Below are 21,353 nucleotides of genomic sequence, written 5' to 3' on the forward strand. Positions count from 1 at the left end.
TTTAAGTATAAAAATTACAACAATTCAGCATCAATCTGCTGAATGTTTTGAACTATGCACAGCTGAAATAGAACAAAGGCTGAAGATGTAGTTGAGTTATAAAATCTGTAATAAAATGATGAAGAGTAAAACAACAATTGAAATGCTGACTCAGCGTTTTGTGTGGAAACAAATGTTTAAATATTCAGGAGGTTCTCGAGCCATCAGAGGTGTAAAATCTGCAGCTAAACTCTGAACTTGTTTGTATAGTTGCTGAATAAATCACATCACAAAGTGTTTTACTGACTCATTTCTCTGGTTCTGAGAGTTTTCCTGATAAATAGCTGAACAGAGAAACTCAACTTCACTTGAATGGAGAAATGCAACATTTAGCTTTTGACATGAAAAAGTTTAAGCTTTATGCTTAAAACCACACTAAGAGCTGACTCAGTGCGGACTACATGAACTGAATCAAAGCGTTCTCTTTAAAATGTTTTTCTGTCGACTGATAAAAGTGAATGACAGAGTGAATAATGAACGTGTCCACCTCGCTCTGCAGCTCGGTGACCTCCTTAACGTGCTGGGTCTGCAGAGTCTCAGGCAGGAGGTGGAACAAGGAGCTGCTGGATTCGTTCTTCGCCACTGCTTTATATTTAACCTGCAGAAGAAATCAAAACTTCAGTGACCCTAACCCCGAGGAACCTTAAAAATGGCACTTTTTAAATGGTAAATGGTAAAAAGACTACTTATGTAGCACCTTTCTATCTAATCAAGATAGTCAAAGCTCTTTACAACACAATCTGTGCCCTCATTTACCTCCACATACACATTCATACAGCACTCTACTAGATCTCTAGAAAGCTAATCTGAATCTGTGGAGACTAATCAGTGCTTTATCACATTCATACACTGATGGGACACACATCAGAGGCAATGAGGGGTTCCGTGTCTTGCCCAGGGACACTTCAACATGTGACTGCTGGTGGAATCGAACCCCTAAATCTCTCATTGGAGGTCGACTGCTCTAACCACTCGGCCACAGCTGCCCCTCAGGTCCCCAAAACAGTCCCTCTGATTAAACTGTAACAACAAATTTTAAATCATGTTTTTTATTCCCACCACATCACATCTTTTGTCAACACCACGCCTGTAGATAAATGGAAACTTTGTGGGTTAGATGAGATCACACTAGTTCTGTTCTGAAGTGTTTCAGCAGCGCTGAAGGAGCCAATGAATCGGGTCTGTTTCTGATACCAGGACCAGAATAAACGTTTATCTGCAGCGTGTCCCCAGCCTGAAGTGTCAGAGACAAACTGAGGGCGTTTCTGTTCCTGAGGACAGGGATACTGAGGCTTTTGGTTCCTCTTAAACCCATTTAGAAGTGAGACGGAGCAACACGTCTGCAGAGGCCTTCAAAATTTAAAACTGTAAATTTTACTGAGCAATTTTACTCAATGTTTTGTTGTTTTTTTTAAGGAAATTTTAAATTTCCAGCAGAAATGCAGCGTGAGCACTGAGCTGAACGGCTGCTGAATGTTGGCGAAGAAGCTGAAACTGAACTGTTAGAACCATCAGAACAGAAAGTACCTAAACATATCTAAAAGCAGTAGAACAGTAGCTAAACAACAGCTAAAAGTTAAAACTAGTAGCAAAAGCTAATTCTAGCAGAGCAGCAGCTAAAGGCTAGGTTCAGCTTCACTAGCTGTTTGCAGCAGGACCCATCTTGTGTGGGTCACTCGGACCAATTATGTCATGAGAAGATGAATAATCATCATCAGCGTGCCTCACCTGGCTGTGAGTTTCCTGCATGTCTTTAACAAACTGAGTCTGCAGAGTTTCAGGCAGCAGAGAGAACAGAGAGTTGGGAAGATCCTCCACGTCCTTCTTGTACTTCACCTAAAAACAAAACAATAAACAGGAAATTAAAAATATTTATTAAATATAACTACACCAGAAAAATTTTGTTTTCTGTTAAACAACAGAGGAGACACTGAGGGCTGAGTGACTGAAACTGAGCTGTTACAGCTAAAAAAAAGCAGAATAACTAAAAGCTATAGATAGAAAAAGACTAGCTAAAAGTATCAAAAGGCTTGCATGAAGCTAAACTTACTAAAAGTGTTAAAAAGCCAGCTAGAAGCTAAAAAGTAGCAAAATAGATAAAAATGTCAACCAGAAGCTAAAATATATAAAGACTAGGTTAAAGATAAAAGTAGCAACACGGTTGGTAAAAAAAAAGCTTTGTTTGGCTGCTACCTTCTGCCGGATGCTCTTCCTGACCCAACCTGGGCTTGAACCTGCAACCTCAGCATTACAAGAACGGGACACTGACCAAGTAGCAAAAGGCAAAAAGGCTAGCTAAAAGTATCAAAAGGCTAGCTAGAAGATTAACTAGTGTTCAGGTAAAGTTCAAGTAAAAAAAATTCTACCTAAAAGATAAAAATAGTAGAAAGCTAAAAGTATCAAAAGTCTAGCTAGAAACTAAAGGCAGAAAAATGTCAGCTAAAAGATAAAAGTACCTGAAGGCTAGGTTAAAACTTAAAGAAGCAGTACAACAGCTAAACATTAAAAATAGAAAAAAGGCAAAAAGGTTAGCTATAAGTAGTAAAGGTTTAGCAAAAAAAATAAACATAACCATAGACAAAGGATAATCAAATGGCTGGCTAGAAGCTAAAAGTAGTGAAATGCTAGCTAAAGGTATCAAATTACTCACTCAAACCTAAAGGCAGCAACATCTCTGCTAAAAATTACAATATCTAAAGGCTAGGTTAAAGTCTAAAGTAGCAGAATGGTAGCTAAACACTAGAAGAGGCAAAAGACTAAGTAGAAGCTAAACGTAACCAAAGATTAGTAAGAGTATCAAAAGGTTATCTAGAAGCTAAAAGTGGTGAAAGGTTGACTGAAAACAAAGGTAACAAAACTATAACCTAAACATAGCAAAACACTAGAAAAAGTCTCACTCAAAGCTAAAGGTGGAGATCAAAACTGACAACTCACAACCCTGTCTACTAAACGAGCCAAACGTTTGACATATAAACAGCTAAAATAGCACAAAATCTGCAGAAGTATAGATTGACTCAGTCAAACTATAACACAACGAGGCGTTCAGGGTCCTCACCTGGCTCTGTATTTCTGACATCTGTTTAGCGTGCTGCGTCTCTGCCGTCTCTGGGAGGTGTGAATACAGGTTCTGACTGACCTCCTTCTTCCCCTCCTCTCTGTATTTCACCTGCAGGAAATAAAATAATAAACACATCTGAGTTTAAAGCTCTCAACGGAGAGGTCACTCTATTTTCCTGACTTTCTCACCTGGCTGTAAACGTCTCTTAGCTCTTTAGCCAGCTGTGTCTCGGTGGTTTCAGGCAGCTGGTGGTACAGAGACGAGCTCACTTCCTGTTTATACTTCACCTGTAAGAAGAAGAGGGCAGAGCGGACAGATTTTAGATCACACTTTAAAACCTGTAAAGGTTTGCATGGTTGGACGTACCTGACTCTGAAGCTGTGAGGCGTCTTTAGCGTGTTGCGTCTCCAGAGTCTCAGGAAGCTTGGAGTACAGACAGCTGGATGCTTCTTTTTTTCCCGCCTCCTTATATTTGACCTGAAAGAGCAGAAACAAAACATTTAAACTCATGTCAAACCCTGAGGTTCAGAGCTGGACCCGTTTAGGTAAAAACCGCTTCACTTTACCTGACTTTGGATCTCAGACACAGCTTTGTTAAACTGGGTCTCGGTGGTCTGTGGGAGCTGAGAGTAAACACTCACAGTCTGGCTCTTCCTCCCACTTTCCTTATATTTATTCTACAGAATAAAAAAGAAATTTAATTTACAGGCGCTGCTGGGTTTGCTAAAAGCCATATTTGAGAAGGTGCTGTAATTTAACTGTTTGGTCAACCAGGACAACCCTGGTGCAAACCTAGCATCTAATCAGGCTGGGAACACCATCCCCACAGCATGGACGACCCTGAGCACATAGCTGAAGAACACTTCACTGGTTTAAGGAGAACCAATTAAAGGTCCTGGACTGGTCCTGGTCAAAGCCCAGTCTAGCTGAGAGTCTCTGGTTTGATTGGTGGACACAAGCAGCACAGACCTGATGTCCTGAACTGATGGAGACAAACCTGAAGAGACTCTGGAACTGCTGCTACTCTAAGGTGAGCAGTGGTTCACATCAAGGTCTTCTGCCTTGTTTCTTAAAATTATTGTAAATGTTCAAAACAATAAACATGTGGTGTAAATTAAAACAAACGACCATCAAATTATTTTTTAAATCCAGGCTGTGACAATTAGCATCGACCTTTGAACCCTCTGCGCTGATATTTAAGCTGATGTTTACCTCGCTGAGAACTTCGGTCACTTCTCGTACAAACTGAGTCTGTGAAGTTTCAGGAAGCTGAGCGTACAGAGGAGACGTCATCTGTTTCTTTCCTTCTTCTGAATATTTTTTCTAAGGTGGAGAGGAAAACTTTGATTAAATGCAAAATAAATATAGCAAAACACTAGCTAACAGTAATAAAAACTATAGCAAGAAGCTAAAATAATTAGGCTAAATAAATAAAAAGAGCAAATGTCTAACTAAAAGTAGGAAATGGCTTTTACTTAAGGTAGCAAAATGATAGCTAAAAGTAGCCAAAGGTTCACAAAAAGCAAAAGTGGCAAAATGTTAGCAAAAAGATAGAGCTGAATTAGGCTACTTAATGCTAATAGCAAATGGTTAACTAGAAATATGCTAAAATAGGAAAAGGTTTGTTTGTTAAAGTATCAAAAGGATTGCTTAAAGTTGAAAAATGTTAGCAAAAGGCTAAAATTAGCTAAACCTAGCTAAAATTAGCAAAAGTTTCTATCTAAAGTAGCAAATGGGTAGCTAGAAATATTAATAGAAGCTAAAATAGGAAAAGTTTTTTTTTGTTAAAGTAGCAAAAGGCTTGTTTAAAGTTGAAAAAGTTTAGCAAAAAGCTAAAATTAGCAAAACCTAGCTAAGTAGCAAAAGGTTCTATCTAAAGTAGCAAATGGGTAGCTAACAAAAGGGTAAAAGATTAAAAAAAAAAAACCTCCAGCTAAAAATTAGAAGAAGCAATAAGTTAGGTCAAAGCTATAAATATAAGAACAGCATGTTTAGATAGCAAAACTTAGCTACAAATAAAAAATACAGTAGCATAAAAAGACAAAAACAAAGCCAGCAGCTGAAGCAGATTTTAAAGCGAACAAATTTTTTGAAGGAACTGGTTTCAATGCTTTTCTGTGAAGAACATATTTGTAAATAAAATTAAATCTTTTCAAAAGTACAATTGTGCATAGTCTACGTGCTGCTGTTCGGCGTATTGTTTTTGTTCTACTAGTGCTTAGTGTATTTTTAGTTAACATTTTTCTTAGTTAATATCTTAGATCTTATTACTGTTTTTCTTTTACATTTTATACTTTTGCTGGATGTAACTGGGACCCTTTGTACATAAATTTGTTCCAGTGTGAATGACAAATAAAGACTCACTCTGACATTTTCTAAAACCAGAAGTCACAGCACCTGAATGAGCCGAACGTTTTAATATATAGATCAAAAAACTGAACAAAGAGTGCAGAAGCAGATGATGGCTGAAAATGTTCAGAAAAATAAACACGAAAACGGTAAACAATAAACTCACTTCACTCTGCAGCTCGGTCACTTCTTTGGCGTGTTTGGTCTCCAGAGTTTCAGGCAGTTTGGAGTAAAGAGCCGAAGCCGTCTGCTCCTTCGCCTCCTGTTTGTATTTCAGCTGAAAGACATTTTTAAATGTTCAACAACCATCTGTCTTCTCAAGAGAATCCACCTCGTCTACAAACATCTTATCTGCAGTTGAACATTCTGCGACGTCATCGGGCAGATTTATCAGCCGCTGACCAATCAGAGGTCAGCCTGTTAGACCCTAACGAGCCAAGTGGACAAACTACAGCTGCTTTTGGACCTGTTCTCACCTGGCTGTGAGTTTCCTGCATGTCTTTAACAAACTGAGTCTGCAGAGTTTCAGGCAGCAGAGAGAACAGAGTGTTGGGCAGATCATCCACGTCCTTCTTGTACTTCACCTTAAAAAGATTAAAAATGAGATTTAGCACGTAGTTAAAAAGAGAAATAAGAGATGAAAACAGTGGAGGTTACCTCGCTCTGCATCTCAGAGTTCTGTTTGGCCAAATGGGTCTCAGCCGTCTGAGGGAGGAGGTGATAGAGGGAGGAGGATGCCTCCTTCTTACAGCTCTCTTTATATTTAACCTGCAACATAAACAAACAAACAAACAAAGTGAGGCAAACTTAAAGGCTCTTCCACAGGACGCCTCAGCAGGGCTCAGTGTGATTCCTGAATGGACCAAGGCAGTGAGGGGCTCAAAACCAGCCCACCCTGATAATGCTTTATGCTGTAAAGCAAAGGTAGTAACAGAGGCAAAACATATGTCATCTGAGTGAGGATTCTTTGTTTTTGTGTTATTTTATTATGTTTTTCTGTTATCCTCGGTTATTTCTTACATTTTGAGGGTCCTGTGTTTATCAGTTCTCCCCAGTGTTTTCTCCTGGAGATTACTCTGCTTCTGCCCTGCCCACTCTCACCTGCTCCTTGCTCTCTCCTCAGGTAGTCCCTAATTTATCGCGGGGGATCCGTACCCTGAAGCCCCGTGATAAGTGAAAAACTGCAAAGACCTCAAAGTGTATACGTTGTTTCTGAACTCTAAGCACTCTAAAAGAGCACAGAATGTCGTGATTTCAGCTCTCTGCCACCGGCTGCTCTCTGCCAATGCTCTCTGCCACTCCCACTTCTCCGCTGCAGAGCGGAGATATGACACGCTGCAGGACGAAGCTTCTCCTTCAGCTGTGGGCTGCACACAGGTGCAGCAGGTGCTAAATAATTTAAAATACTTTATTTTAAATAAAAGTTCCATGCCGATCATGCGGCTCATCCATCAATCAGCCAATTGTGTGTCATGTGTGTCTTACTTTGAAAAACTGCGATAGAGCGAACCTGCGAAAAACGAACAGTGAAGTAGTGAGGGACTACTGTATATGTATATGGTCACTACCTCATGTTTTTTCCCAGTGGTACTCTGTACTTCCTATAGTCCTGTAATGGTTGCTATTGTGTCTCCCTGAGATTACTAGCATGATTCATGCAATTAATGTGTTGTTGCTCCACATCGACCCAGCTGAGTTCTGCTTCACGCCTCTTCTGATTCCACGATGCTCGGGCTCCATCTGTGGTTTGTGATCGGTCAGAGGATGCATAAAGATAGACTCAGTAAACTACATGTGTTAGTCTATTTTACTTTAATCAGTGGCACCACCACTCTTCAGTTCTGGTTCAGCCTTTCTTGTAGCCTGAATAATGCCTTATTTTTGGGACAAAAGGTTCGCTGTAGTAGAGACTGGTACTTCACTATCTGCACTGAAGCTGTAAAATATGCAGCTCTTCGTTTTTACTAAACACTACTACGAGCTAATAAAAATCATCTTTAATGTTTTATATATGTGGACCTTTAAATTGTTTGTTGCTTTATCACATGAGTCTTTAATAATCCCATCAGGAGGATAAATTAAAGTGTTCGTGGGTGCACGTCAATAAAAGGAATGGACGTCAATATTTTAACGCCAGGAAACATTATTAGTTTGACCGTTTCTAAACATTCACACCTTTAGATCCGGTTTTATTTCCACACATTTTTAGGCACATTGTTTTTGTTCTACAGTGTTTCAATAATTCATGCCTCAAAACGTTCGGCTCATTCAGGACATTCCTGCTGTGACTTTTGGTGTTTGAGCAATTTTTACATTTTAATTATTTAGCTTTGTCAGCCATGTTTTTCTCATTCAAAATGAATGGAGCTCTCTTCACAGCCTTCAAACCCTTTAGCTGTTTACAACCTTTAACGGTTCCTTTCAGCTTTTTTTAGCTTCTGTTTGCTAATTTAAGGTTCATTCATTTAGCTTTTTTCCTGCTTCTTTCAGCATTTTTCTTGCTAATTTTAGGTTATTCTGCTCCTTTTTCTGCAGTTTCAGCTCCTTTTTTAAATATTTTTCAGCTAATTTGAGTTAGCTAATTTCCACCTTATGTGATTCTTTCAAGTAATTTCAACTTGTTATGCTCTTTTCAGCCCTTTTCTGCTAATTTCAGCAAATTTTTAGCATTTACAGTTATTTTATTTTGCTAAATTAATCTTTTTGTAATCTGCCTCCCTGCCTATTTCAACAATGCTAATTTCTGCTACATTCAGCTTTTTCCACACATTTCTGCTGTTTTCTGCTGCTGTCAGCTGTTCAAATTCATCTCACATTAACAGCTCAGTGATGAAACCTTTTCAGCTAGTTTCAACTTCTTTAGCAGCTTTCAGAAAAACTCATTCAGCAATAAGCGCACTGCGTTTTCACAGGAAATTGCATTTCTCTAGTTTTTTGTTTGTTTGTTTTTAGCTGATTTAGGAGCTGGATGTAATTTCACCTGACTCTGGAGTTCTGTCACTTCTTTGGCCCTTTCGGTCTGAGGAGTCTGAGGAAGGCTGGAGTACAAACTGGAGGACAGCTCCTTCTGGAGGTCTTCTTTATACTTCACCTGCAACAACAAAGTTTTAACTGCTCTGTAAGATGGGTGGAGGCAGTTAATCAAACTTTAATAAATTAAACTTCTTTAGCTTTTCCTCTCAAACAGCCAGACGTTCTTATAGTCGTTAATCCCTAAAGTTTGGACCCAGTATACATGTTGTGCTGCACTGAAATCTTTTGGTCAGACGTAATGAACTGAAGTGTGGCTGCTTTAAGAAACACTGAAAGAGACTGTGGGTGTATGCTCAGAGAGAGTTTGAGCTAAAACAGAGGATAATTATCTGGAAAACATTGAATTTGTAGTCATAAATATACAATTTCAGCTGCAGAAACAGCAGTAAATGTTACGACTCTTCAGGCCACAACCTCGTCAGATTTCTGTGATCAAATAAGTCTTAAAATAAGCAGAACTCTGTGTTCAGTACCTGGCTCTGGATCCGTGAGACCTGTTTGGCATGTTCAGTTTCCAGAGTTTCTGGCATCACAGAGAACAAACTCCCGCTGGCCTCCCGCCTCCCCGACTTCTTGTACTTTGTCTGAAATAAAACGTTTAAAGATCTAAACATCAGGAAGTAAATTTATTGCAGAACAGAACCGGGTTTATGTTGTTGGACCCGATAGGTTCTCCTTCCATCGTGTTTCATCTCACCTCGCTCTGCAGTTCAGAAACTGTTTTAACAAACTGAGTCTCCGAGGTTTCTGGGAGCTGAGAGAAGACGCTCTGAGAGAGACTCTTCATCCCCTCCTCTCTGTACTTTCTCTGCCGACAGAACCCCAAAACAGCAAAAAACAAAATATCAAATCCAAAAATAAAACATTACAAAAAAATAAAATCAACAAAACAAAATATCAAATTTAAAAAAACACTATAAAAATTAAAAACGAAAGAATAAAATCTATAGAAATTAGCAGAATAAGTTGAAATAAACAAAGAGAGTGCAGTAACACAGTGTGATTTGGTTTAGTATTTTGTTGTTTTGTGTTTTTCTTTTGGTGCTTTTAATTAATTTTTGGTATTATTTTTTTCTTTAAATTACTGCCATTGCTTTTTATTGTTAAGCAGTTTGGTAACAGCTGCTGTTTTTAAATGTGCTTTATAAATAAAATTGACTTGACCTGACAAAAAAAAAAAAATCCACAGGAAAAATCTTTTTTCTGCTAAAACTACCATCTGAGCACTGAATAACAGCAGAAATGTATTAAATAAGGTCAAACTAGTACCATTTAAACAAGCTCAGCCAAAACTAAACTTAGCAAAACTGTAGCTAAAAGCTAAAATTAGCACAACATCACCTTAAAGCAAAGAATAATACAACAGACACTAAAGGCAAAGATTTTAGATAACAGCTAAGATTTGTACAACTATCTAAATGCTAAATCCAGTACAACAGTGGATAAAAAACAGCAGCTAAATGCTATAGGCGCAACAGTAGCTTAAAGCTAGAATAAAAATAACACCAGGTAAAAGCAATAATTAGCGAGATTAGCAGATGTACTTTGTAGCTAAAAGCTAAAATTTGTAAATAATTATCTAAATTCTAATACAAGCAAACCAATAACTATTTTTAAAAAAGTAACCAAAATCTGCTAAATTGCAGCTTAAAGTTAAAATTCAAACAGCTTTAGTTTTGAGATAAATTTAGAGCAAAAGTAGCTAAAAGCAAAAAAATATATAAAATAAAGCAAAAACAATAATTTAAATAAAAAACATCAGTACATAAAGCTAAGATTAGCAAAATAATAGCTTAAAGCTCGGATTTAATCAAATGTTGCTAAAGGTTAAATAAAAAATTTGTAGCTAAAATTAGCACAACAGCAGCTATAAGTTCAATTTTGCCCAGTATATACAAGCTAAATATAGCAAAACAGTTGGTAAAACTTAAAACTATATATAAAAAAAATATTAAAAGCTAAAGTTAAAACATTAATTTTACTAAATAAAAAAATTTGCTTATAGACTTTGAAAAGTACAAAATGTCACAAAAATTAGAATTCCTACCACCTATCTCCTGAACGAATTGAACGTTTTAGACTATGAGCCGCTAAAATAGCTGAAATTCTGCTGAAATAGTTAGATGCTGAAAAACGTACAGAAGATAAACGGGAAAAATAAAAGTATAAATGCCGACTCAGCATTCACACTACTGTTTTCGGTGCTTTAAGTCCTAATTTAAACCTGCAGGATTGGTGAACGTTGCAGCTGAATATGTAACCTTAAGCTGTTTTCACAGCGCTGACCTCGCTCTGCAGGTCTGCGACCTCTCGGGCGAACTGCATCTCCAGAGTTTCAGGAAGCCGATGGTAAACTGGACAGGACAGATACTTCTTAACAGCTTCTTTATACAAAATCTACAAGACAAAATAATCAGCTTTAGCTCTTCAGCTCACTGCTCAAATGAGTGGAACAACTTGTAAACATCAGCGTTGAAGCTACTTTACAAACGCAAAGTTACATTTCGTTGAGTCATGAACATTCCCCACGTTTCCTCCGAGCTGCTTCAGAATGATGAAATAATGTTTCCCACCTGACTCTGCAGCTTGGAGGCCTCCTTGGCACGTTGCGTCTCCAGAGTTTCAGGAAGTCGATGGTACAGAGACGATGAAGTTTGTTTCTTACTGGACTCTTTGTATTTAGTCTGAAAGAAGCAAATAATTTCAGATTCAAAGTTTCCCTTCAAATTAGAACGTACAACTTTTAAAGCTATGCTTAAGTTTTGACACCCCTCTGTGACCACAATGGAAAATAAATCATAAAATTTGTTTTATATTGTTTGCTGAGAAAATATTGAAAACCTGCTTAAAGACTGAAAAATAAAACAAACTAATGCTATAATCATAATGACATCTGAGATCTTAAAACAACTTTATTAAGCTTAAAAAATACACTTATTTTGTTATTTCATTTCTACAAAGTAAATAATCGACTTTTCTACTGGATTATGGCTCATAGGAACACTAAATGTTAAATGTAGCAAAAGTCTAATTTAAAGCTAAAAGCAGCAAAACACTAGCTAAATGATAATTTAGCTAAAGGCTAGCTAAGAGCAAAAGGCTAAATAAAGTCAAAGTTTAAAAAAAGCTAGCTAAAACTAACAAAAGGCTAACCAAAAGCAGTAAAATGATAGCTAAAAACTAAAAGTACCAGTGCAGTAGTTTATTGCTAGAAAGAGCAAATGACTAACTAAATGTTTACTGCAGCAAAAAGCTAGCTAAAAACTAAAGGTAAAAGCTAAACTTATCAAAAGGCTACCAACTAGAAGTCTAGAATGTATAAAAAAGGCTTGACAGAAGCTAAAACTAGCAAAAAGCTAGTTGAGAGGTAACAAGTCTTGTTAAAAGTAACTAAATGTAGTAAAGGCCTCAAGCTAGAAACCTAAAGTATAACAGAGCTAGCCAGAAGCCAAAAAGCTATAATAGGCTAAAATCTAAAAGTAAAGGGACAGCTAGCTAAAGTAGCAAAAGGCTAGCTAAACACTCAAGTAGTAAGAAGGTAAGTAAAAGCTAAAATTATCAGAATGCTTCCAACTGCAAGTCTAATGTATAAAAAACTTCACAGAAGCTAAAAGTATCAAGAGGCTTGTTGAATAGTAAAACTAGCAAAAGGATAAGCAAAAGCTAAAACAAGCAAAGACTGGCTAAAAGCTAAAAGTAGCAGAATGACAGCATTAAGACTGTAAAAATCCTAAATTTCAGGCTTAAATTTGAACATGCAGTTTTCCATAAATGACTGAATTTACATAAATAATAATCTAAATACATTTATATCTATTTCTGCTTTAGCTTCTGCGTGTTTTTCCTTCCTCAGCTAAAACTACCCTTTAATGCTGCTGGAACAAAAACAAATCCACCAAAGCAGAGACATTTTGAATCTAATTTATCACCAGACCTGTAAAAATGAAAGATAATCTGATGTGTTTTCAGTGCACCCACCTCACTCTGCATCTCGGTCAGCTCTTTGGCCCGCTGAGCGTCAAGGGTGTCGGGAAGCAGAGAATAAAGATTCACGCTCATCTCTTTCTTCCCGTCTTCTTTGTATTTGACCTTTTACACCGACAAAACAGAACAAGTGGGGGGAGAACAGAGAACACGGACATGTATTTACCTCTAAATGTTCCTACAGGGACAGAAACAGATTTACATGGTGATGGTTAGATGTTACGGCATGAAAAGGGTCATGAGAAACAATCATAACCTCACTGAGCAGCTCCGTCTGTTGTCGGACAAACTGAGTGTCAATGGTTTCTGGCAGCAGGTGGTAAAGACTGGAGGCGTCTTTGTTCTGGTTCTGTTTGTACGTCAGCTGTAGGACAAACAATTAAAGCTCGTAAACATCAGCTAAATTTAATGACGAGTCATAAAATCTGATATGCAAATTACAAAGACAGCTGCCAACAATTATGATTTAATTTGGAAGGGCACCGAAGCAGACACTGCTCAAAAATCCTGCAACTCAGTTAATGCTGTGTCACTGGTTGTCATAGTGATTCCCGCTTTTTCCTGAGGAGTCAAAAAAAGAGGCACACAGCAGCACTCTTCACCAGATGGGAAGACAGAAATATAAACTAGAAAATGAGCCTCTACTGGTAGTTGTAAAATAATAAATATAGTGGAAGTCAATGGGAGTTTGGGTGTGATTGCTCTGCACTCTGAGGGGATTTGAGAGAAAGCCATCAGTCCTATAGAAGTGACAAATGGCTACTTTTGAATATATAAACTGCATGAGGGTAAATATTATATAAATATGAAGAGTTTGAAAAAATTGGATTGTTTAGACAGCTCAAATGCTAATGTGTAACATCTTTCCACTCTGAGCTGAAAATTCTATAAAATGTCAAAAAATCCTAAAACCTAAACTGTGATTCTGAAAAACAAAAACAAACAAAAAAAACATTAATTATATCAAACAACAGTACAGTCAAGTTTCTGAGGCCTGTTTAAACTCTGAATGATGTTTCTGTTGTGAAGTCTGTTTAAATTGTAGAGCTCCAAAGAGGGATGAATTTTGCTTCTCGACTTATTTGTCTCAGGACATTTTTCTGTTTTTTTATTGAAATTTTTTTTTGCAAATGTTGTTTATGTTGTATGATTTGCCAGAAAACAGTACGTATGGATGTATTTAGTGTATGTGACTCTTTCTCACAGTGTTACTGTGGTTACCTGGCTCTGCAGCTGCGATGCCTCTTTAGCGTGTTGAGTTTCCAGAGTCTCAGGGAGAGTCGAGTACAGAGAGTTTGTCACTTCTTTCTTTACTGCTTCTTTGTATTTTAGCTGAACACAAAACAAAATCATTAACCTCCCATTTTAAAACTACTCTCATATTTATCTGTAGCACTTTTTTCTTCTAGAAGTCACACAAGACTTAAAATAAAGCTGTGAGTCATCTGCATATCTGATGACTGACTTTGGTCAGACTGATTTCGATTGTGTGAATGAACGCTGACTCAGCATTGACACTGTTGTTTTCCTGTTTTATTTTTATTTATTTATTTATTTTGCTATCATTACTTCTACAGACTTTGTGCTATTTTAGGTATTTATATTTCAAACATGTTCAACTCATTAAGGAGATAGGAGCTGTGATTTTTTTTACTTATTTTGTTTTAAAATAATTTAACTTTATTTACAAATATGTTTCTTACTGAAATACACAGAAAACTCTTCTGTTCCTTCAAAACAATGTTTTCTTTGAAATCTGCTTCATCATTCTGACTCTTTGTTTTTGATATGCTCAAATTTTAGAAAGTTTGTTGTTACAATTAGCTTTTTCGCTACCAGTTTGCTAGGGAGTGGTGGTGCAGAGGTTAGAGAAGGTGGGCCTGTGATCGGAAGATCGCCCGTTCAACTCCCAGTACCGACAACATCAAAATGTAGGTGGGAAAAATGAAGCACCCACATCTGCCTCCATCCTCATTTGCCCCGCTCTAGGCCCTTGAGCAAGGCCCTTAACCCCCACCAACTGCTCCCCCGGGCGCCCTAGATAGCAGCTCTATTTAGTTTTTCCTTGTTCTACTCAACATGACTGGTAGTTTCACACAAACATCTGCCTGAAAGTTCTTCTGTGCTAAAACTTTCTTTGCTCTGCAGAATTTTTCTGTAACATGAAGCTAAAGCTAAAACAGCTGAACTTTGATGAGGACGTGGACCTGGACCTCACCTCGCTCTGCAGATCAGAAACTGTTTTAACAAACTGGGTCTCTGCAGTTTCTGGAAGCTGAGAGTAAAAACTCTGAGAGAGGCTCCTCTTCCCATCCTCTTTGTACTTGTTCTGGAAGAAAATACAAAATTAAATATAATTATAGCTCATAAATACTTTCACTTCAGTGTAACACTTTTATTTGGCTTTAAAATTACTTTAAATATTATTTTTTTCCACCTTCCTGTGACTGAATACTTGAATGAATTTTAAGAACAGCCAGTGATTCTCTTTGATCCTGGTTCTGATGCTAATCAGACCTCTGATGTGTTTCTGAGCCCATAAACATCAGACAGAATTAGGTAATCCAGGTTATTTATAACTAATCAAACAGCATTCGAGCTGCAGCTCCATGTATTTCATTTAAGAAGATATCCACTTTCAGTTGATGCACATCCTGGACCCCCTCCAGCATTCTGGGGGAACTAATGTTAATTTAATTAATGTAAAATGTTTGAGTAATAAAGTATGACTCGGCTTATTTGAATGAGTCTAACACATCCAATTAAATCCATCCATCAATTATCGTTTACCCGCTTCTTCCATTTTGGGTCACGGGGGTCGCCGGTGCCCATGTCCAGCAATCACTGTGCGAGGGGCGGGGTACACCCTGGACAGGTCGCAAGTCCATCATAGGGCATCAAATTAAATGGTAGTTCAAATTATTAACCTTATTTAACCAGGCAAATCCTATTGAGATCACAAATCTCTTTTGCAAGGGAGGCCTGGGTCTGAAGGCAGCCTAACATGTATGTTTTTAATCTGTGGGAGGAAACTGGAGCACCCGGAGAAAACCCACGCATGCACGGAGAGAACATGCAAACTCCACACAAAAAGGTCCCAGGTCCAGCCTGGGACTGAACCTAGGACCTGGTTGCTGTGAGAAAATAGTGCTAACCACTGAGCCATCGTGCTGCTAATGGGACTTATTTATTCTCAAACGTTTAAAAAAATCTTTAACATTAGAAATACACAACTAATAGTACTTTACCAGTATTTTACTGATGACACTTTATCAAGGTCAAGGTGTCTTTATTGTCATTCACACACATCACAAGTGGTACATGAGGTGGAACGAAACTCAGGGTCCCAGTTACAATCAACAAAAAGCAAATTGTAAAGAAAAAACAGTAGTAAAATCTAAGATATGAACTAAGAAATACGCTAAACTAAGAAGACACTAAGCACTAATAGTAGAAAGCAATGTTATTGTTATTGTATATCTTATAAGAAAAGCAGATTTGATGTTTATTTTTCTTAGAGTGAATAATTTGTTTTAATAATCTGAAGATAATAATAAAAGACTCACTAGCAGTCAAACACGGGATTTTTGAAGCCGATGATTTACACAAATCTGTCAGGAATAATGGCAAGTGGGGGATGGCATTATATTACTCAACATTTTCATTTGTGATGTTCCGATAACTCAGACTAGCTCATAACTTGAGAGGAACCTATGCCTGAAAACATGAATTAGAACCAATTAATCAAAGACAAACTGTAAATAAGTGAACTTGGGAAATTGTCTATTTTAATGTCAATATTTTTATTGGTTTTATCTGAGTGCTAGTCTGACCTCAGTTTGCTGTGCTAGAGGTAGGATCCTCCTGAGGTAAAACTGTTGCTGGTTTTTTGTTGTTGTTATTAAACCACAATTTTTAAAAAGGTATTTTTTACCTGGCTCTGGAGGTCGGTCATCTCTCTGGCGAAGCTGGTTTCTATCGTGTCGGGTAGAGTCGAGTACAGGGAGCTGGACATCTCCTTCTTCCCACTTTCTTTATATTTAATCTGTTGAGATGGATGAATGTTATCTGTCAGCCTGCATGCTTACATTTTAATTTTTAATTCTTGTTTTGTAAACTATTAATTTGTCACCTCACTGAGCAGATCTGCAGCTTCTTTAGCTCTCTGCGTCTCCATGGTGTTGGGCAGCTGAGAGTACAAACAGGAACTCACCTCCTTCAAACCGGCTTCCCTGTACTTTGTCTACAAATTAAAATAAACACAGTCTGAGGAGTTTTACTATAGAAGCAGGATTTAAACAGGTTCATACACAAATAATACAAGTTACAAGAACTGCAAAAAGACTCTGGTGTTTAGACTGCAATAAATGTATTTAATTATTCAAATGTTAATTTATTATTAGTAGTAGTAGTATTTAATTATTTTGTGAAGATCACATGGATGAGAGGTAGGTTTAAATATTTTTAACATCATACAGAAGCTTACGAAGGTGACTGGTATCTGGTTGTACCTGACTCTGTAGCTCAGATAGATGTTTAGCCAGCTGTGTCTCGGTGGTTTCAGGCAGCCGATGGTACAAACTGCTCTGAATCTTTTCCTTCACGCCTTCTTTATATTTTACCTGAAGGAGATGTGAGCAGATTTAAAAGTTTAATCATACGGCATCTTTCTTAAATAAAATCACCAAGTTCTTCTCAAACAATAATAGAGGGACCATTATCTAATAAAACCAGAACTAGCCCTATGACCAACCCTGAGGGACCCCGCAACTCTGCAACAAGCCCTACAACCCAACCCTGAGGAACCCCACAACTCTGCAACAATTTTACAAATCTAAGGTTTTGTTTTGCTAAAATGTTAATGGCAGCAAAGTTTGTGAAAATGGCTTAAAGTAACTTGTGCTGTGTACCTCACTCTGCAGATCGGAAACTTCTTTAGCTCGTTGGGTTTCGATGGTTTCAGGCAGCAGAGAGTACAAGTTGAGGTTCATCTCTTTCTTGCCATCTTCTTTATACTTCACCTGAGAAAAATGCAAAATATGCCAGGTTTGAGGTCCAGTTTTATCCTCCAATTAATAAACCCAATTCTAGTAGTTCTGCTGATACCTCACTGAGCAGCTCAGACACTTCTTTAGCATGGACAGTATCTAACGTCTCTGGTAGCTGGTGGAACAGACTGGAGGACAGATCTTTCTTCAGAGGTGTTTTGTACTTCAGCTGAACACAAACAAGAACAATGAAAATGATCCAAAACCCCTTGAATGTAGATGAGAGCATGAATGTGCATCCCAAAGCGAGTCAGAATAGCTCAAACACACAATAAACTCATTATAGTGTACCACAGGGTTCAATACTCGGTCCATGGATTTATTTTAGTCACAAGATCAAGATTTTTTCTCATTTTATCACAATCAAGACTGACCAACACCAAAATAAATAAACAAGCAAATAAAAAAAAAAAAAATTGTATATTTAAATCACAATCAACAACACAACACGACTCAATTCCTAATGTGCTTAAAAACGGATGGATGGATGTTCACATTGAATAATAACTGGGTCAGGTTAAACAATAGCATGGTGATTTTTAAAAAAATAACAACCCCAATAGCTCTTGATGGTCCAAAAAATATTTATATCACCTTAAGACTTAAGGTGAACTCAGTGACCATAATCTCTAATGATAAAGTTATATACATTTTTATTTTCAAGATGAAGAAGACAAAAACGTGAAGAAGAAAAGACAAAAAAAAAGAAAAGAAAACAATAATAAGTAATGAATAAATATAAGATAGATTAAAATTTTGAATAAGACATTCAATGAAAATACAAATGACAAAAATGAGAATAAGAATTAAAAAATAGAATAAAATAAGAAAAATAAATGAGAATATAAAATAAATTAACTGTAAAACCTCTTCATCTGAATCCTGAAACCACATCAGCATATTTTTAATATATACTGTAGTACATATAGTTACAGAATATAAATAACTTTGAATCAAGTGCTGAACAAACAAAGTTCCTTATAAAAATGTTGAAACTTTACCTCGCTCTGAAGTTCAGAAGCTTCTTTAGCGTGACGCGTCTCCAGAGTTTCAGGCAGAGTGGAGTACAGAGAGCGCGACACTTTTGTCCTTCCCTTCTTATATTTCATCTAAAATGAATACAAGCAGCAAAGTTTAACCAACTATTTCTTTAACTCTGAAAGAATGAACCCTAAAAAGGAACTTTTTAAAACTGAAACTGTGGCAATTAATCCAACTATTTATCGGCTTTAATTTCATAACAAACTGTAAATTATTCTTATTTTTATAAAAGCTTCATTTGCATTTATATTATTAAACAATGCCTGTATATTGTTCTTTTGATTTAAAGTTAAAGATCCTCAACTCACTTCCACAGTACTTGAAAAAAAAAAAGACTTGTGATGCTTTTATTGCACCTGCCAACTGATAAGGTACATAACTAGATTATATTTATCTATTTACCAGCTGTCCCAGTTTGGCTAGGACAGTCCTAGATTTGCCCTCTTGTCCCATGTCCCACATAAGGAGGGTGGGACATTCACATGTCCAGCATGTGACAAGAGGTGACTGGACTAATCTATTCAAGTTGTGCTTGTGTGGGAGGAGGGATATAGTAGGGTTGTTTTGAGGGTGTCCTGCAACAGCGGGGGCAAGATTACTGTAATATGCCAACTGACTGTAAAGTACATTTTCTCAGCTTTCAGAAACCCTTGAAATATTTCTGATATCACAAACTGCCACAAATCTACATTAATGCAAAGCGAGCTTGGGGAAAAAAATGTAATCGGCAAGACGCTCGGAAAAAAAACAGGATAAACATTTTGTCGTTGACGTTCAGGTATGTTTATATGTTTATTCATTGATTCAACCATCAACCATAATGTATTAGGTTGAAAATCTTTACTTATTAGATTAAATATTGCTTGTGTGTCCTGGGGAATTTAGGACAAGGAACCACCCCCACCCCACCAGGGCAGCATGGTGGCCCAATTGGTAGAGCTGCTGCCTCAAGCAGGTTGCCCCGGTTCAAGTCCCGGTCCGAGAGCCTTTCTGGGTGGAGTTTGCATGTTCTCTCCGTGCGTGCGTGGGTTTTCTCCGGGTACTCCGGTTTCCTCCCACAGACCAAAAACATGCTTGTTAGACTGACTGGTAACTCTAAATTGTCCCTAGGCGTCAGTGAGAGAATGAATGGTTGTTTGTCTCATTTGTCTCGTTTGTCTCTATGTGATGGACTGGAGACCTGTCCAGGGTGTCCCCTGCCTCTCGCCCAGTGATAGCTGGACATGGGCACCAGTGACCTCCGGGACCCAAAAAAGGAAGAAGCGGGTTAAGATAATGGATGGATGGATAGATGGATGGATGGATGGATGGATGGATGGATGGATGGATGGATGGATGGATGGATGGATGGATGGATGGATGGATGGATGGATGGATGGATGGATGGATGGACCCCCCAACTTCTTCGCATCCCTGGTGCTCGTGAATACATATACAGTAGGTGTCCCTCATTGCCATCAGTAAACGTTGGCAGGTATGTTATTGTAAATAAACCTTGGAGTGCAGCAGTGGAATCAGTTTAAGATTAGCAGTAAATTTTAAATTATTTTAAACAATTTGTGGTTGGTATTTTTAAAGCCCTCAAACTTAGTTTATTTTACAGCACAAATTTTCATTTGTTAGCAGGGCACAACAACAAAACAAACACATTTCCAGTAGTTTCTCACCTCGCTCTGCAGCTCAGCGACGTTTTTGGCGAATTTCATCTCAGCCGTTTCTGGCAGCTGACTGTAGAGACTCTGAGAGAGACTTTTGATGCCATTTTCTTTGTATTTAATCTGTCACAAAACACAAAAAACTAAGAAGAATATATTCTCTGGACAGCTCAGCTGGGTGACATTTGCTTTAGATGTTAAAACTTGTCACATCAGTTTTTCAGTTGTGGGTGAACTAATAACTGTGTCATCTTGCATCGAAGCTGACAGCCTCATTAATGATGTAATCAGCGCAGCAGCTTTAACGTTATAATTAAAAAGGTCTGAAACTTAGATAACCTCTTTGATCGTCTCTGTGGATAATCAGAGCTGTGATGCTGCGTTTATAACAGACTATATAAAACTGCAGCTCGTTGCAGGAATTATGGTGACTTCTTAAATGTTAAATTAATTTAAAAAAATAAATAATGACTTGGTTTGAAGTCAAGAGATGGTTTCTGTGGGTTTGATACCTCGCTCAAAACGTCGCTCATCTCTCTGCTGAAGCTGGTTTCTAAAGTTTCAGGCAGAGTGGAGTAAAGAGCGGCGGACATCTCCTTCTTGGCACTTTCCTTGTACTTCACCTGAGATTTGCATTAAAAACAAGATTAGGTCAGACATTGTGGTTTGTTTAACAGCCAGTTTGAACATGTTGTAAGCTGTTCTCACGTCACTGAGCAGCTCTGCGCTCTCTTTAGCGAGCTGAGTCTCCAGAGTCGCAGGCAGCAGAGCGTAAAGGCAGCTGGAAGCCTCCTTCTTTCCCGCTTCTTTATACTTCACCTGAAAATAAGATAAATAAACAAACAAAATTAATCCTGTTTCAGCTGCATATTCAGTTTTTATGAGATAAAAACCTAAACTATAACTAAAAACACACGCCTTTTTGTTTCAGGGATTCTGCAGAGTATTCATAATGACTAAAGTGTACTTCCAGTTTGTTTCGGTCATATTTATAACAATTACGATTTTACTTAAATTAAATTAAACCTATTATATCTTGATTAAAAAAAATTTTAATCTAATTTTAAAACTTGAGATTTTTCTCCAAAAGTACAATAAACACTAACAAAATGAAAAAAAAAAAAAAAAAAAAAAAAAAAAAAAAAA

The 21,353-nt window shown here is 37.5% G+C and overlaps 2 protein-coding genes and 1 long non-coding RNA gene across 3 annotated transcripts in view; 1 reads left to right on the plus strand and 2 right to left on the minus strand.

Annotated features, from left to right (window-relative positions):
- LOC119426617 (melanoma receptor tyrosine-protein kinase) overlaps positions 1-21,353 on the plus strand; it is a 531,032-nt gene that overhangs the window by 76,132 nt on the left and 433,547 nt on the right. The gene's annotated exons all lie outside the window — the stretch shown is intronic.
- The window catches only part of nebl (nebulette), a 100,727-nt gene that overhangs the window by 27,878 nt on the left and 51,496 nt on the right, over positions 1-21,353 (minus strand). The gene's annotated exons all lie outside the window — the stretch shown is intronic.
- Positions 16,637-17,424, minus strand: LOC119426631. The gene is made up of 3 exons (XR_005187630.1): positions 17,374-17,424; positions 16,975-17,085; positions 16,637-16,706 (listed from the first exon to the last, which is right to left on the minus strand). It is a non-coding gene; the product is annotated as an uncharacterized LOC119426631 (long non-coding RNA).

Source organism: Nematolebias whitei, chromosome 20 (assembly GCF_014905685.2).
Source record: "Nematolebias whitei isolate Nwh7 chromosome 20, NemWhi1, whole genome shotgun sequence".
NCBI classification, from domain to species: domain Eukaryota; kingdom Metazoa; phylum Chordata; class Actinopteri; order Cyprinodontiformes; family Rivulidae; genus Nematolebias; species Nematolebias whitei.